Source organism: Sphaerodactylus townsendi, linkage group LG03, assembly GCF_021028975.2.
Source record: "Sphaerodactylus townsendi isolate TG3544 linkage group LG03, MPM_Stown_v2.3, whole genome shotgun sequence".
NCBI classification, from domain to species: Eukaryota; Metazoa; Chordata; class Lepidosauria; order Squamata; family Sphaerodactylidae; genus Sphaerodactylus; species Sphaerodactylus townsendi.
In genome coordinates, this window is record NC_059427.1 from 2,616,997 (window position 1) to 2,630,368 (window position 13,372).

The window sequence follows — 13,372 nt, forward strand, 5'->3', positions numbered from 1 at the left end:
TAATTACCTGAGGAATGCCCAGAGGAGTCTGAAGAGACCGCACAGCAGACTTGCAGGCAAAAATGGAGGCTTGAGCTGTGAGGCAGGGAGATCCGAGAAGTGGAATGAAAACTATACTCACACAAAGAAAGAAGAACCACAGAAGTGACTCTGTAAGTACTGAGAGCTACTGTACACTTACAGAGAGGAAATAATTTTAAAATAGTTGAATATCCTTCCCAGAGGTTGCAGAGATTGAGAGACTGCTAAGAACCTGGTTGTAAATGCACTTTGACGCAAGGGGGGAGAAGATGAGATGACAATTCCTTCCCACTCCTTTTTTATTACAATGTACAAGTTTTTCTTTGAAGAAAAGTCAAACGCTCCTACATTCGAGTAATTGCAGAGGTTTGGGAGCACATTGAGAAAAATAATAGAGAAGGAGGCTCGGAGAAGCCTCCCCTTACAACTGGAAGAGGAATTCTAAGGCAATCAAAACTAACAGTAGAGAACTTAGATTGTTGGTAAAGACTTTATAATAACAGAAAATTTATTTCAACAGAGGTATTTTGTAGTAGATGAATTGAGAATAGTTATTGTGATGCTCTGCTAATTGTTGCCCACTGGGAACAACAGAGAAGTAATTGACAGTAATAACCCCTATATAAACAATTGACGGTTATAGCCCCAATAAAGACAACAGGATTATAGAATCATGGCAGTGACGAGGAACAACAAAAAATTAGTTCTTGAAGCAAAGACACCTGATAAGAACGGAGCTGCTAATTTACAGCTGGAACAGCTGTTGGAAATGACCACCTTAACACAAGTGGAGACAAGAGAGGGATTTTGTAAAGTAAATGGCAGGCTAAGTAAATTGGAATCTGAATTCACAGAAGTTGAAAGAGACTTAGCCTGCCTGAAAAAATTTGAAGAACTGATAAAAGAACTAAAACAGGACTTAAAAGAAACCAATGACAATATGCAAGCATTGGAAACCAGAACTGGATTGCTCCGAAAGCAAGTAGAAGTTTTAGCAGACCTTCTGGCATTGATGGACCTTCAGATGAAAGAGAATACTTTTGGCTTTAGAAGCTGGGTTGAAGAAGATGAAGTGGATTTTGAAAAGGCACTACGTGAAACTCTGGCCAATATGTTAGATAGAAAAGAAGATGAAATAGAGAATGGCATTGATAGATGTTACAGAGTGAGTACGAGAGTGTCTAAACGAAAGAAATTACCACGAGACATTGTGGTGATTTTCACCAAAAGATCATTTAGAGCTGAAATACTCACCGTCCTGAGCCCTTTTGGGATAGGGCGGTATATAAAAATCTAAACAATAAATAAATAAATTCATGTGCATTCAAAAAAGAAACTACAGGTGCTGAAGGCGATACCGATAGTGGTGCTGAAGGCGATACCGATTCAAATTTTGTGCAAAAGGAAAGATTATCAACCTTTAATTACATGGTTGAGAGACCACCAAATTATTTACAGATGGGGTCAATTAGAGGTTCTCTTTTTCACTTATAATGAAAAGAGAGTGGCTACTGAGTCTCTAAATACATGGATGCCTTCTTGGAAGCCAACCAAACGAAGAAAACAGTAGAAGGTTGAGTAGTTATTCTTTTTGTTATAGAATATGATTATAAATATCATCGTAGTATATGGGGGAGGGGGAAGAATCTAGGATATATCTTATCTGTTGTTCCTATAGAATGTCTAAATATGAAATTTGTTTCGCTTAATATCAAAGGCTTAAATAATCCATTAAAGCGTAAAAAGATATTCCATTATTTGAAAAAAGTATATGCAGACGTGATATGTCCTCAAGAAACACATTTTTTAAAAAATGAAAAATTTATAGAACGCCCTAGATTAGACACTCTAATATGTAATTCTTCAGGAAAGAGGAAAAGAGGAATAGCTTTCTATAGTAAAGAAAACTGAAGACCCAAAACTATTTTCAGGGACAACGCTGATAGAACTTTGGGAGTAGAAATATATGTTAACAATGTAAAAATATTATTGATAGGCATATATTAAATGAGATCTCACAATACTTCTACGAAAATCTCATAATAATGGGAGACTTCAATGGAGTAATTGACCCAAACTGAATAAAGGGGGAGCCAGAATAGTCAACAACAGTTTACCCAACTCTTTTTTCCACCTTATGAACCATCTAGAATTAAAAGATTTGTGGAAAGAAACACAAGGTGATGCAAAAGAATTTACTTTTTATTCACATACCCACCAAAGTCATAGGAGAATAGATATGACTAGCAGTACCCAGCCACGCGTTGCTGTGGGTTATTGTGATGAAATGGGAAAGGAACAGACGCTGACCCTTCCCTCTCCCTCCGCTAGGGTGGGTGGGTCATATCCAGATGCTGGGCCCCCTCCCTCCCCTCCCTTGCATGCCACCCCTCACTCTCTCCCCCCTCACTTCTCTTCCCTTGCATGCCACCCCTCCCCCTTCCTCCTTTCCCCCTCACTCGTGTGTATGTGTGTGTATGTGTTTCACTTCCACTTGAGCTATTGCCTATGTACTGTTTCCACTGCTCATATCTGGCCATCTGAGCGGACATTCTAAGCTGCACGAACATTCTAAGGGTGACAGTTACACACAGGCAGCTGCATGTCCTTCACCGGAAAAGGGGTTTTTGGGATGTAGGTGCAGTGTTGGAGAGGGGGAAGGAGCTAAGAACACGGAAGGAGGCATGTTGGATGGTGTGTGAAAATTTCACGCCGTTTGGTCCAGCCGTTAGGGAGTCTATAGGTAACCAACAAAGTCACACTTAGCTTTTTATATATATAGATATGGACATCAAAGGATCTAAGTAGACAGACTAAAAATTTGAACCACTTACTTAGGATTTTGTCCGACCAAAATCCAATTCAGTGGCTGATAGACCTAAATGAGAGAAACAGAAAGAAACATATTAATGATGATATTTTGCAAAATGAAGAGATTTAAAAGTTACTTCAAAATGAAATGAACACATTTTTCAATATAAATAACACTAGTGTAGAGGATGTAAAAATAATCTGGGACACTAGTAAGGCTTAATAATCCAACAAAAAACAGAAAAGACAGGAATATATTAAACAATTCACAGATTACACAACATTTACAAGTATATTAGGATCAAGATTAAAAGAGTATCAAAAATGGTCAATGAGAACCAAGTGGGTTTTATAATGGAGAGACACTTATAAGAACATAAGAACAAGCCATCTGGATCAGACCAGAGTCCATCTAGTCCAGCACTCTGCTACTCGCAGTGGCCCACCAGGTGCCTTTGGGAGCTCACATGCAGGAGGTGAAAGCAATGGCCTTCTTCTGCTGTCGCTCCTGAGCACCTGGTCTGCTAAGGCATTTGCAATGAGGATCAAGATTGGTACCCATAAATCGACTTCTCCTCCATAAATCTGTCCAAGCCCTTTTTAAAGCTATCCAGGTTAGTGGCCATCACCACCACCTGTGGCAACATATTCCAAACACCAATCACGTGTTGCATGAAGAAATGTTTACTTTTATTAGTCCTAATTCTTCCCCCCAGCATTTTCAATGTATGCCCCCCTGGTTTTAGTCTTGTGAGAAAGAGAGAAAAACTTCTCTCTGTCGACATTTTCTACCCCATGCATAATTTTATAGACTTAAATCATATCCCCCCTCAGTCGTCTCCTCTCCAAACTTAAAAACGCTGCAGCCTCTCCTCATAAGGAAGGTGCTCCAATCCTTCAGTCATCCTCGTTGCCCTTCTCTGCACTTTTTAAATCTCTTCAATATCCTTTTTGAGATGTGGCAACCAGAACTGGACACAGTTCTCCAAGTGCGGTCGCACCACTGCTTTATATAAGGGCATGACAATCTTGGCAGTTTTATGATCAATTCCTTTCCTAATTATCCCCAGCATAGAGGTTGCCTATTTATTTATTTATTAGTTTGACCCATATTTATTAGTTTGTGTACCGCCCTCCCCTCCCCCTAAGGACTCAGGGTGGTGAACAACAATTTTAAAAATACTTTAACATAATAAAAAATCCTATTTACAATAAAACCAGAACCATAAAAAATGTGGATGGCGTCAAACTGCTCTCCCCTCCCCCACCCTCGTGCCCACGGGAGGGCAGATGGAATGGTAGATGGACTCAACCAGGCTGGCCAAAGGCCTGGTGGAACAGGTCCATCTTGCAGGCCCTGCGAAAAATCTGCAAGTCCCACAGGGCTCTGATCTCCTTAGGGACCCTGTTTCACCAGGTAGGGGCCAGGGCAGGGAAAGCCCTGGCCCTTGTAGAGGCCAGCCTGATCACTTTTGGGCCAGGGACCACCAATAGGTCCTCCTCCAGGAGTGGGGGAGCCTAACGGGGCAATATAGGGAGAGGTGGTCCCTCAGGTATGCAGGTGCAAGACCGTGAATGGCTTTAAAGGTCAAAACCAACACTTTAAACACAATCCAGAACTCAATTGGCAGCCAGTGCAGATGGTATAGGATTGGCGTAATCCAATCCCTCCTCAAATTTCCTGGCTGCCGCATTCTGAATGAGTTTTAGCTGCCGGATCATGGCTAAAGGCGAGCCCACGTAGAGCGAGTTACAGTAGTCTAAGACCGTTGCATGAATCACAGTGGCCAGATCAGGACGGGAGAGGTATGGGGCCAGTTGTCATGCCTGCCACAGGTGCTAGAAAGCCATTTGGGCTGTCTGTGTGTCCTGGGCCTCCAGCGATAAGGTTGGGTCCAGAATGACCCCTAGGCTTTTAGCAGATGAGGCGAGCTGTAAAGCCTCACAATGCAGCGTAGGCAGATCAAAGGACACCGGACACTCTCCCCGAACCAGCTGCAGGACCGCCATCTTTGTATTTAACTTCAGCTGACTCGCACTCAACCAACCAGCAACAGTGTCTAAACAATAGTGGAGAGCATCGGACTGAAGACGGGGGCTCTCTATCATGAACATGAGCTTCATATCATCTGCATACTGATTACATTGCAGCCCAAAACTCCGGACTAAACCTGCCGGGGGTGCATGTAGATGTTAAAAAGCATTGGGGAGAGGATCACCCCCTGCGGCACCCCACATGTTATGGGATGACACCTGGAGTTCTGTCCCCCCGACGCCGCCTGCAGTCCCCGGCCGTGGAGAAATGAGGCCAACCAACACAAGGCTGATCCCCAAACCCCAGTACCAGCGAGGCTGCCATATCACACTGCTGATTCATGTTTAGTTTGTGGTCTACTAAGACTGCCAGATCCCTTTCACATGTAGTGTTGTCAAGCCAGGTGTCACCCATCCTATATCTGTGCATTTCATTTTTTTTTCTGCCTAAGTGTAGTATCTTACATTTATCTTTGTTGAAATTCATTGTGTTTGCTTTGACCCAACTCTCTAATCTGTCCAGGTCATTTTGAATTCTGACTCTGTCTTCAGGGGTATTAGCTACCTCTCCTAGTTTGATGTCATCTGCAGATTTGATTAGCATGCCCTCTATTCCACCATCCAAGTCATTGATTAAAAAATATTGAATAGCACTAGGCCCAGGATAGAACCATGTGGAACCCCACTTGTCACTTCTCTCCAGGATGAAGATGAGCCATTTATGAGCACTGTTTGAGTTCGGTCAGTCAACCAATTACAAATCGATGTAATAGTAGCATTGTCTAGTCCACATTTCACTAGCTCAGGGGTAGGGAACCTGCGGCTCTCCAGATGTTCAGGAACTACAATTCCCATCAGCCCCTTCCTGCATGGCCAATTTCAAATAATATTCTATGTCCAGGTTGGTTTATCATGTGTTCTGCTACTGCTGATTTTTCTGGCTGAAATAGTCTGCAGTGCCTTTCGTGTTCTTTGATACGTGTCTGTGCGCTGCGTTTGGTGGTTCCTATGTAGACTTGTCCACAGCTGCATGGTATGCGATAGACTCCTGCAGTAGCTAAAGGATCCCTCTTATCCTTTGCTGAACGTAGCATCTGTTGAATTTTCCTAGTGGGTCTGTAGATTGTTTGTAGGTTGTGCTTCTTCATCAGTTTTCCTATCGCGATCAGTGGTTCCCTTTGATGTATGGTAAGAACACCTTCCCTCTAGATGGCTCTTCCCTTTATCTTTGTTCTAATGTGGCTTGTTCTTGGTCTTGCAGCCCTTCTGATTTCTGTATTAGAAGTAATCCATTAGCCTGTAAGAGCCCTGTTCAGGTGATTCAATTCATCTTGTAGGAGGTGAGGTTCACAGATTCTGTTTCTGCGCGATGAGCAAAAATACCAAAGTTTTATGGTGCTCCTTTTTTTTTTGCCCTGGATGGTGATTGGAGTTTTTTGTGCTTAGGATATCTGTCTGTGTGAGGTAGGTTTTCTGTATACTGTGTGTCCCAATTGCTGGTTTGGTTTATGCGACAACAGATGCTAACTGCTCAGCAAAGGATAAGAGGGATCCTTTAACAGCTACTGCAGGAGCTCTATCGCATAACCACCATGCAGCTGTGGACAAGTCTACATAAAGGAACCATACTCCAAACGCAGCGCACAGACACGTATCAAAAGAACACGGTAAAAGGCAACTGCAGGACTATTTCAGCCAGAAAAATCCTAAAAGCAGTAGCAGAGACACATGATAAACCAACCTGGACATAGAATATTATTTGAAAAAAACAGAAATCCTGGACCACTCTGAAAGCCACTCGTCCAGACTACACAGAGAAGCAATTGAAATCCATAAGCACATGGACAATTTTAACAGAGGAAGGAAAAGAAACTATGAAAATGAACAGAACTTTGGCTGCCAGTGTTGAAAAAATACTAGGGTCAAGACTGTGTCAAGCCAGCTTCACACAAACACAGGATGACCATAGACAAAAAGAAACAAAGGCCAGGATACTTCTATTATTCAGATGCTCCCCACCAGTGACGCCTTGCTATCTACAGGGTTACTCCCAGGCTATAGTCTTCATTGTTACTCATACTTCTATTCAGATGCCCTCAGCTATTGACCTGGTTGCCTCCTTTGTGACTCACAGACAAGGTTTCCCCACCCACCCTGGACACGCCAACAGATATATACTCCACTTGCTTTCCCTACATCAGATCCTCTGAAGATGCCAGCCACAGATGCAGGCGAAACGTCAGGAGAGAATGCTGCTAGAACACGGCCATACAGCCCGGAAACCACACAGCACCCAAATCATAGTTATGTTTCCTCTCTATTTCCCTAAATTTCCCATTTCTTTCTTGAGAAAAAAAACCCTATGCTATACATTTGGAATGAGTGAAATGCTTTCAAAGATGGTGTTTTTTTTCCTGACAAAAAGGAAGAATCTTTGGAGGTTTTTTCTTTCTTGCTCCTCCAAATTTTAGTGTTTTTCTCTGAGGGAAAAAACCCCCAAAACTGTTGCTGTCCCCTGCAGTTTTCTCCCTTTTTTTGGATCCCTAGTCAGCCTGAGGCCAGAAGACCTCTCATAAGGAGGGGGGAGGCAGCCTGGGGGTTGGGGGTGAGGTGAGATGAGGTGAGGCCAGCAGCAGCGCGATTGAGCTTGTCTTCTGGCCCTGCCCCATGCTGGTGTAGAAGGACATCTACTCCCAGGCCAGGTGAGCAGAACACCTTTGCCTTTGGGAAGGTGTCCTGGCTTCCCTGCACCAGTCAGCCTTGGTCTCTGTGACCAGCAACAAAGTTTTGGGCTTTCTCCCCCACTCCCCACCTACTCTGCCTTTTTCATTATTTAGCAGGCCAAGAAAATGGCTCACCTGTTTGCTTGGAGGGGGGGGGGGGGTTAGGGTTGCAAATGCCTTAACAGACCAGGTGCTCGGGAGCAACAGCCGCAGATGGCCACTGCTTTCACCTCCTGCATGTGAGCTCCCAAAGGCACCTGGTGGGCCACTGCGAGTAGAAGAGAGCTGGACTAGATGGACTCTGGTCTGATCCAGCTGGCTTGTTCTTTTGTTCTTATGTTCTTATGGGGTTGGAAATCCCCAAGAGAGGCCCGAAGATGTTTCAATACCAAGCAATATTGCTAAAGTCTTACAAAAAAACGCAGCACTTCAGAGGACAGAAGCTCTTGGAGGCAAGTCTCAAGAAAGGGTCTCTGCCCAGTTTGGTTTTGGCGCCCAAAAGTACCCTCAGTGGATTTTGGAAATTCTAAGGGGATTTGGGGAAGAAGGCAGCCCTTGCAGAGAGTTTGAGTCTCTGAAACCTGTTTTTTCCCAATCTGCACCTGCTTTTTTCAGTCTGGAGGTACTGTTCCCCCTCCCCCCCCACCTTTCACTTCTTCCTCTCTGGCAGGTATGTCAAGACCACCACAGAAAACTCCACAGTGGATCCCCTCTCCAAGTGAAGCAGTACACCATCTACATCACCGTGGCTCGCGGGGGGTGGGGGGTTCAGGGTAATAGTGGCTAAGGAGAGTGGTAGGAGGGGGAGGGGTGGCACTTGGCACATGGGAAGGCCGCAGGAATAAATCCCCCCTGAGCGACACGTCCAAAATGGAGATGGGCCAGTTTCCTTTAGCTTTTTCTGCCACATGCAGATGTGGGGGGGGGGTGATTTTGGGGAGGGGGTTCTTCCCTTTGGGCTCACTGATCAGTGGAGAGTCAGATGTTCACGACCATGTTAGGAGAGCAAGGAAAGGCTCTGGCCCCACTGCAGCCAAGCTGTTAGAGTTTGGGTGTCCTTGACCACTCGCAGCTTGGCTGATTTGCTCGAGTGACCTGTCATGTGACCTGTTCTCTCTTTCAGACTCCATTGCTTGGGGGTTTTCAGGCTGATCTGAGGAAGCGCCACTTGATGGGGGACGAAGGAGGGGGGCGATGATGGGGCTTGCCACTTTGACCAGCGGTCTGTCCCTGCCCGGAGCTCGGCAGATTCTTCCAGGCAGCCCTGGAGTAGGGCATGAAAGCAGCAGCCCTCCCCAGCCAGCCAGGGAAACTGCAGGGTAGGCTGCCTGTGCAGTTGGAGGTTCCATCCATCTACTGGTCAGTGTGATAAATACCAGAGGCGTACGGCCTACAGGGACCCATGTCCCCAGGCGCACGCCTTTTGGTTACGTGGGGAGGCGCTGGGCGCTGCCCCCCACATCACCAAAAGATGTGTGCCCCAGTTACATGCCACCAAGTCCCACCCCCCTGGTCTCCGAGCAGGCTGGCTTTTGGCCTCCCCAGGCCCTGTTGGCCTGCACAGAGGCTGGGGGCGGGGCTCGGCTGCCCTGCCCCCTGCACGGCCCCCCCATGTGGCCTTGCCCCCCAGCCTCCATGCACACCAGCAGAGGCGGGGCTCAGTGTCCACAAGACACGCCCCCGAGCTTCAGGGGGTAGGGGTGCGGGGCCTGCCTGGAGAAAGGGATATCTCCAGGCGCATCCCCCACCCCCATACGCCTCTGGTGAATACCAGGAATAAAGCATCCCGGCCCTCTCCTTTGCAGTTGGGGTGCAGCCCTCGAGTAACTCAGGTCTACAGAGCACCCGAATGTACCTCATTCCAGCCCCTCAAGATCTGGGCTGTCAACTCTGGACCGGCTGCGGCTCTCCTGGTCTTTCGCATGACCTGGTCCATGTTATGGGAGATGGCCCCTTTCAGACCCGGGGCCTCCTGTCTGCCGCTCTGCCAGGGCCCCTCCTGATTTTCAATCCATAAAAGACTGCCCAAAATTCAAGGGGCCACAACTTGTCACAAAAAAAAGCCGTGAGCAGCCACCGGTGGGATCCCCTTGGAGCCAGAGTGCAGGCTGCGGGAGAGAGGCCTCATCAACGCAGGGGTGTGCATGGGCTGGGAGCTGGTCTCTGTCACAGCTGGCTGACCTTAGCCTGGTCAATCTTCCTTGCAGGGTTGGTGGAAAGAGAAAATGGTGGACCCCCCCACGCCCAAACACTGCCTTAGGAAGAGGAAGAAGAGTTTGGATTTATATCCCCCCTTTCTCTCCTGTAGGAGACTCAAAGGGGCTTACAATCTCCTTGCCCCTCCCCCCTCACAACAAACACCCTGCGAGGTGGGTAGGGCTGAGAGAGCTCTGAAGAGCTGTGACTAGCCCAAGGTCACCCAGCTGGCGTGTGTGGGCGTGTACAGGCTAATCTGAATTCCCCAGATAAGCCTCCACAACTCAAGCGGCAGAGCTGGGAATCAAACCCGGTTCCTCCAGATCAGAGTGCACCTGCTCTTCGCCACTGCTCTTAGCCACTACGCCACTGCTGGAGTCAGGAGCCAACCAAACACACTGGGAGCTCCACCCCCAAGAAGAGATTCCAAGTCAGGCTCCTTCCGTCAAAGGGGAAGGGGAGGCCATCTGCGCCTCGTGATTTGGGGGGTGGGTTGGGAAAGTGTCTCTTGAGGACCTGGACAGCTATTGCTGGCCAGAGGGGCTACATTTGGCAGCCTGGACGGAGAAGGCAGTTTCATGGACCTGTGCGATGAGGGGCATTCAGCCAAGGACAACCGGCAGGAAGAACTCGCTGTGTGTTTGGGGGCTTGTTCCTGCCCCCACACACCCCATTAATCTGCCATCCCCCCCTTCCCCATGCACGTCCAGCCTCATTCCAAAGGAGCAAGCCAACAGTGGTTGAAAGGAGGGATGTTCTGGCAAGAAAAGGCTGGTTCTGGGGGAGCAGAGTGGGGGAAGTTATGAGAATCCCTGAAGCGTCCAGCTGTCCACTCATGGGTGTTGAGTGATGGGGGCTAAGTGCCCCTGTAACCTCTATCTGTGGGTTCTGTGGGGCAGAACTTGGAATGAGTTTGCAACAACAATTTTTAAAAACAAAATGGTTTACTTTCTTAACACATAACATTAACATCAACATTTAACATCACATTTCAAGGTCCTGTTCAGGTTGCATTTTCAAGTCCTTCTAGTTACAGTCTACTGATACTGCCAAGTCCAATTCTTCTTTGCAAGTGGGTTGGCTCCTGAAGACTCCAAGGGCTTGGTGAACAGGATTCAACATGGTGAAGGTTTCCAGGAGAACTCTCACCCATTACAACCACAAAAAGAAACCCTGAAACAATAAACTCCAACATTTACAACATAGCAAAAATAAACAACTACCTTCCCAGTAGTTCCCAACAATATTGCAGTCACCTAAACAAGGTGTTAAGGGCTTATACAACCAAGGTCCGAGTCTGGTAGCCTTGTCTCCTCCAACTACATGAGGTCTGCTGCAGCCTCTTGCTGCTTTGAGTCTCCACCCCTTACTGGGTCAACCCATTCTGAGCATGGGGGTTACACCCCCACCCCCTGCCAGGCCAGAGGAGACAGTCCAGGTCTTGAGGGACCAGAATAAATCCCTTCCCCGCAAGTCACCAGAGTCTGGACCAGCAGGGCTCCTCCTGTGTCCCTAGAAGGAGCCAGAGCAAATCCTGACCCATGTGTCCAGCAGCCCCACAGGTAAAACCTCCATGTGCAGTAGCAGTCTTCCCACTGGGCTGTGTTCAGTGCGGTGAGCGGTACTTTCTGGATCCCCTTGTGGGCTTTCCAGAACCACCCAGGTAGGCTGCTGCCCTGATCCCACAATGCAATTCTTGTGTTTGTAGTTTGGTTGACAAAGAAACTCAGTCACGCAAAAGAACTTTTCAAAATTGCATCCCACTTTAAAAGGCTTTTTTTTTTTAAGGAGAGGAGTGAAAAGAGAGAAGCTACAGAGAGTTTTTCCTTCGTGAGCAGAGAGAGCCTCTTTGGATAAGGATCGTGCTCTGCAGCCTTGAAGCATCAGCAGACAGCCTGCCCCTTTCCCCTCCGAGAAGCCTTGGGAGACACCACCACCCCCCTTCAAGAGACAGCCAGAGCCTCCTCCCCCCCCCCCCACGAGTCCTCTTCCTCTTGGCTTTGGTCTTCTAAGGAACAATTAAGAATAGTTGATATCCCTGCCACAAACTCTCCACAACATTGCCTAGTGGGCTCAATTCCCAAGTCAGGGAGCAGCTCTGAGAGGGGTCGGGGCAGGGGGATCCACCTGCCTCCAAGGATGGCTGCCGCCAGCCCCTCGGACCACCCTGCCCACCAGAGACCAAGCCTCCAGAAGTCCTTCCTGGGTCTCAAGAAGAAACCAACCCTGGAAGGTTGCACGCTCACAAGAGAAGTCCCCAAAAGAAATGGCTTCTGCAGCTGTAGCCAACTTGGGCAGAAACGCTGGATTCGGATTGACGCCTCCTGAACTCTGCAACAGACCAAAGCATAAATCAAGTCATTGATTAAAAGGATGTTCAGGGATATACAAAAGGGGGGCTCTGCTGCCCCCTCCCCTCCTCCTCCAGGGCCCCCCAAGAAGCCCAGTGAACTTGTGCGGGGAGGGGGGAAGGGTGGGCTGGATCCTGCTTGGGGGGGAGGCAAGGGAGAGAAGGCGAGACTAGGAGGGGGTGTCTCCCCTTCCCCAGATGTTCCCCCAGATGTTTCTGGCCTCCTCCAAACATACCTTCCCCCCCTCCCACCCCCCCCAACCAAATGCAAAGCCAGTCTGGCAAAAAGGGGGGGGGGTGAGGTGTGCTTTGCACTGACCCCGCTTGGGAGGGAGTTCTTCGAGTCCCCACCCCACTGGCTGCCCCCACCCCACTGGAAAGGAGACCATAGAGCCCGAAATCCCAGACAGGCCACCAGGGAAGGGGGCAGGGGACCCATTTCCTTTCTCTTCGGCCTTTGCAGCACCCATCAGCAGCCCCTCCTCAGTGAGTCAAGGGGGCTACTGGGGGGAGGGGGATTGCAGGGATGGGCAAGGTGGGGTGGGGGTGGAAGGAGGGGGGGGTCAGAGGTGGGCCTCGATCCAGGAGAAATGACCCACTACAAAGCCTGGGGAGGGGGCTGCTCCCTCTGGCGCCCCTCCCCCACTCCACAAAGGTTGCGGGGGGGGGGAATTGCTCTTTTCATGTACGGCCGTGGGGGGGGGGGGGTTAGTGGAGAAAGGGTGGGGGAAGAGGGGGCTGGATTGGGGAGGGGGGTTGCTTTGGGACAGACCTCCTGGTAAGTGCTCTCAGGGCAGGAGGGGTGGGGGAGTATATGCCCCCCAGCCCGCAGGGAGAGGGGTGGGCGATGGGGACCCCCAGTCCTGGGATCTTCTTTGGGGCATTCAGTGTCTTTGCAAACGAGGCTCATGGAGACGGGGGGGGGGCTGAGTCTGCAGAGGACCCCCCCCACCTTTCTGGAGGGCAAAGAGCTCCGGGGGGCGGGGCAGGGAGGGTCTCCGCGGGCGAGAAAAGACAGGGTGAAATGTAGGGCCAGGATCTGCTAGGCAGGGCCGGAAGAAGGGGGGGGGGAGCACTGAATAGGGGAAACAGCCCCTTCCTCCTCCCCCCACTCCAATTCACGCCCCTCTCTTAATGCAAAAGAAAGAAGAGCCGGGGAATGAAGCTCTGCAAGAGACTGGAATATGGGAGGGACCTTCTGTCTCCTTTAGACTGGGGAGGGGGCTGGTGGGGAGGA

At 48.8% G+C, this 13,372-nt stretch overlaps 3 protein-coding genes across 3 annotated transcripts in view; 2 read left to right on the forward strand and 1 right to left on the reverse strand.

Moving 5' to 3' along the window:
- Positions 1 to 13,372, forward strand: part of TAP2 (transporter 2, ATP binding cassette subfamily B member) — a 1,062,867-nt gene that overhangs the window by 346,401 nt on the left and 703,094 nt on the right. The window lies entirely within an intron of this gene.
- Positions 1 to 13,372, reverse strand: part of LOC125428531 (zinc finger protein 708-like) — a 1,111,878-nt gene that overhangs the window by 177,671 nt on the left and 920,835 nt on the right. The gene's annotated exons all lie outside the window — the stretch shown is intronic.
- Positions 1 to 13,372, forward strand: part of LOC125428560 (zinc finger protein 420-like) — a 469,229-nt gene that overhangs the window by 89,586 nt on the left and 366,271 nt on the right. The gene's annotated exons all lie outside the window — the stretch shown is intronic.